The sequence below is a fragment of the Megascapheus bottae genome, chromosome 30 (assembly GCF_031878675.1).
Source record: "Megascapheus bottae isolate mThoBot1 chromosome 30, mThoBot2.hap1, whole genome shotgun sequence".
In the NCBI taxonomy this organism is placed as follows: Eukaryota; Metazoa; Chordata; class Mammalia; order Rodentia; family Geomyidae; genus Megascapheus; species Megascapheus bottae.
Window position 1 is genome coordinate 4,865,178 of NC_143538.1, and position 4,606 is coordinate 4,869,783.

Genomic DNA, 4,606 nt, shown 5'->3' on the forward strand with positions numbered 1-4,606 from the left:
CTGCCAATGGGAGATGTGTGGCCCCGGGTAGAGGGGCATCCTGGGTTCAGACAAGGAAATGCCCTCTATGTCACTGTGACTAAATCAAGACCTCCCTGGGCCCAGGAGAAGCAGGAACCACCACCGTGGGGCAGGCCCAGGCTTGTTGGTCAGCCAATGGCGGGAGCTCCCCTTGCCCAGGCCGGTAGCTGGGCCTCCAGGCGGTCTGGAGTGGCTGTGGGGTTCTGGACATTTGACCGGGCACTCACAGCCAGCTCGGGACCTCCATGGCCCTAAGGCTCGGGAGCCGGCAACGGGATTTGCCCCACGTTCACCCGGCTGCAGGGCTCCAAGGCCGGGCAAAGGCCGCAAGGGCGGGATGCCACCGGAAGCGGCCCTGGCCCGCAGACTTCCGGCTGCTCCGGCCTAGACTTCCGGCTGCTCCGGCCTAGACTTCCGGCTGCTCCGGCCTAGACTTCCGGCTGCCCCCGTTCTCCCCGCGTCTCCCTGGCTGGTTCTCTGCAGCAGACTCTCCGTTAAGGAAACCGCTCTCCCCCCTCCCCCAATTTCTCCCGGACTGAGAGGAGACCGGCCAGAGCCGGCACCCCAAAAAGGCTGGAGCGGTGGTGTTTGGTTGAAGCTTGAGAAGCCGGGCGCCCGTGGCTCGCGCCTAGCTACTCAGGAGGCTGAGATTTGAGGATGGCCGTTAGAAGCCAGCCGGGGCAGGTAAGTCCTCGAGACTCTTTCATCGCCCGTTAACCACAGAAGACACCCGAAGTGGTGCTTGTGGTACAAGTGGCAAAGTGCCAGCCTTGAGCAAAAGAACCTCAGGGAGAGAGCACCCAGGCCCAGAGTTCAAAGCCCGGGACCGGTACAGCGGGGAAGCTAACAGGGGGATAGAGTATGAGAGGAGTGGGGCAGGTGAGAGGTTAAGGGGATGGCCAGGAGCTGGAATGATTTGGGTCGGTTCTGCCTGGAACCAGCCAGACCAGTGAGAGTCTCCTGGTACAGTCCCCTTCCTCTTGGATGGTGCTTGGTTGGGGTTAGGGCCTACAAAACTGCGCATGTACATTTCAGTCTCCTCTTGCAGGCCGTGCTTCTTAGGCATCAGCATCCAGCTTTCATGTGTGTTTGAAGCACCAGAAGGAATTCAAGCCCCACATAGTTGCTTGTCTTGTTGGTGGAGAAGGCTGGCGTCCTGACCTTGAGGCAACCCTTGAAGACAAGCAGAGCTAAGCAGTACTTCCTGCCAGGTCTGTTCCAAGGCATGGGAGGGTGGTGTGGGAGAAGCACAGCCCACCTCACCCTGTTTGCTATTTGTGCTCTTCCCTGAAGTGGCTTTCTGTGAGGCCACTCCCCAAGCCGGGCCTCCTGAGCCAGCTCCCAGTCTGCTGCACTTTCAGTCTTGGCTGGCCCAGGGCATGGGTGTGGGGTGGCTGAGGGATTGTGTAGAGAACTGGGGCCTACTTCTCTATTCTTAGTAACTTTTGCTCTGAATGCACTGATTTTGTTGAGTTAGGCCTCAGAACAGGCCACCAGTGCCAGCTCTGAGCATTCTCCGAGTCTTTTATGCTCTCCAAATCATACACATGCTCTGAGACTGTACTAACCTTTCAGCTATGTGTTTAGTCTTGGCCAGCCCAGGGCATGGGGTGGGGTGACATGGCTGAGAAAATGTGTGGAGAACTAGAGCCTACTCTTCTCTCATTAACTGGGCCAGCTCCTAGTCTAGACCTGTTCCAAGTCTACAACTTCCCAGAGTGTGGACCAGTCACAAGTCTGTGCCTACCCCAAAGCCAGGTCAGCTCCAAGGCTGGACCTATTCTAAATTTTGGCCAGTGCTGAGACTGAGTCAGCTTGGAGTTTGAGCCTATTCCCAGTCTGTTCAGAACCTTCAGCTATGCAGTGTCATGTCTGTAGCAGGGCCTTGAGAAATTGTGTATGACATTCATTCTCCATTATTGAGGCCTTTTCCACCTTTTGCTAGGAATATCAAGATATTTTGTCTAGATTTTGGACCATGCAAATGGTATCCACAGCGGGCTCCCCCCCCCCCAACCCCAAGGCTAGACAGCACTTTTATGCTGAGCCATGTCCCCTGCTGGTCTCATTAAGCCATCACCGCTCAGGACTGGTCCAAGATCTGTCCCATTAGAAGCTGGGTCTGTGTGGGGGGTAGCAGAAGACAGTATCCAAAAGTGGGATCTAGAGGTCTATAAGACTTTATCTTTTTGGGGCCAGGAGTTTGGCCTAGTGGTTAAAGTGCTTGCCTAGCATGCGTGAAGACCCGGGTTCGATTCCACGGTACCACATACATAGATAAAAGCCAGAAGTGGTGCTGAGGCTCAAGTGGTAGAGCTCTAGCCTTGAGAAAGTCCAAGGACAGTGCTCAGGCCCTGAGCTCAAGCCCAGGACTGGCAAAAAAAAAAAAAAAATGACTTTATCTTTTTTTATTTTTTACCAACCATATTCCAGATTCCATTCAGTAAAGACTGCAGGGTGCTGAGCCTTTGTTCTACAGAGACTGCCTTTGACTTAAGGCATTGTGATGAGAAAATACAGAGAGTTCAGAAGTTTGGGATCTTGCATGTAGGATCTGGGTGTAAGGCCCAATGTAGGCTAGGATGAGTAGATCCCAGCGGAAGTTATTTGGAGAACCTAGAACCTAGCCCAGGTCTTGAGGGGATGTGTGGAAAATTGTGTGTGTCTTTTTTTTTTTTTTTTTTTTTTGCCAGTCGTGGGCTTGAGCTCAGGGCCTGAGCACTGTCCTTGGACTTTCTCAAGGCTAGAGCTCTACCACTTGAGCCTCAGCACCATTTCTGGCTTTTTTCTATGTATGTGGTATCGAGGAATCGAACCTGGGTCTTTATGCATGCTAGGCAAGCACTCTACCACTAGCCAAACTCCTGCCCCCCCCTTTTTTTTGCCAGTCCTGGGGCTTGAACTCAGGGCCTATTGTTCTTGTGCTTTCTCAAGGCTAGCATTCTACCCCTTGGCCTTTTGTGTGTATGTGATACCAAGGAATTGAATCCAGGGCTTCATGCATCCTAGGTGAGCATTCTACCACTAGGCCCTGATCCTGGCCTGGAACATTGTTTTTGCTAGCACCAGATGCTCATGCTTTAATCCTAGCTACTCAGAAGGCCAAGATCTAAGGATCACTGTTCAAACTTAGCCCATGTAGAAAAGTCCTTGATACTCTTTTTCCCCCCGAAAGGGTGAGATTTTTGTTTATTTAAGGAAAGATCAAACACAACCTAGGGGAAAGGAAATTTTCCTACCTAGCACCCAGACAGTATCCACCCCAAGGCATCTGACGAAACCAAACTGGGTAAAAAGACCCCAGCGGTGGTTTTATTTTAGAAAATGGCTGAAAATTGAAAGCAAGGCAGAAGAAGAAAAATGTGGGAAGGGATGGCTATCCTGGGGGTGTGTGGGGGGCAGGGGGAGATGGCGACGCAGAAGGACCAAGCCGCAGCCTGCTTCACATGCATGTCCTTGATACACTGATTTTTTATTAAAAATTAGAATAGTAAATAAGCATTTTACAACAATGAGGACAAAAAGAAAAAGAAAGATTTCCTAAGGGAGGGAAGAAGGAAATTCTAATTCTACATCTTCCTCTAGGTTGCCTTCAGGAAGACATTCTAGGTCAGTGTCCTCAAAAGGATCTACCTCCTCATTAAAAGCAGGATTTCCTTCCTGAACTAGGGAGAAGCAGATTCTACTTTCTCCATTGGAGACTGGTTTTCCTTCAGCAGGACAGATTTGTCCAGATACTCTGTGAGAACAAAGATTCATTTTCCTCAACGGAATCTAACTTTTAGACTTCACTTACTGTTTCTCTTGAACATAGACTGAACATTTTCCATTAGCCCTATGGGTGCTACTTTATCCTGTACAACAAGAGGAGTTCTGATTTGACTCGTTTGGAGCTGATCTAAACCAACTGTGAAAGCAAGGGGAAGACATTCTGAATCATCTTCTTGCTTCCTCCAGGGTACCTGGGGGTTCACCTGCGTCACATGTAAGGTTCAGAATATATGGATATCCACAGGACTCGAAACCTATTTGGGTATTTCTACAAATGGCACAAACCCTTCTATGTTTCTGGCGTCCAGTGATGGCTTAAGATCTCCACCCGTCACCATTGCTGCTATCACTGATGGATTCTTTGTCCCATGTTCAGAAGAAGCTGCTGTGTGGTGGCCCAAACCTGAGAATGGAAAGAAGTACACAAATCTGAGAGTGGACTTTAGAAGTTCAGGTATGATTCAAACTTCCATGAGGATCTAATGGTGGAAGCCATGGAATTTGAGTTTGGATTGGACTCTGATGAGAAGGCAGAGTCTTTCTAATTAGTGACTATGCCCCAATACTTTAGAAAAGAGAACAGACATTACCTGGTAGAGAATATCCCTAAAAGGACATTTTGACAACCTGGGTAGTACTAAGGGCTCTTGGCCAAACAGGGCCATCCCTAGATATTTAGGTTCCATCCCTACTCACAAGTTCTGAGGCATCTACACAAGAACTCCTTCCTCTTTTTCTTGGTCTCATTCATCACAGGCTCCCCCAGCTCATAAAGAAGAATTTGTATGCAGAGGAGCAGGTGAGGGCATGTTGA

The 4,606-nt window shown here is 50.1% G+C and overlaps 1 long non-coding RNA gene across 1 annotated transcript; it reads left to right on the top strand.

Annotated features, from left to right (window-relative positions):
• Positions 1–774: 774 nt before the first annotated feature.
• Positions 775–3,684, top strand: LOC150044181 (uncharacterized). The gene is made up of 3 exons (XR_016533166.1): positions 775–850; positions 1,070–1,232; positions 3,607–3,684. It is a non-coding gene; the product is annotated as an uncharacterized LOC150044181 (long non-coding RNA).
• Positions 3,685–4,606: the final 922 nt, after the last annotated feature.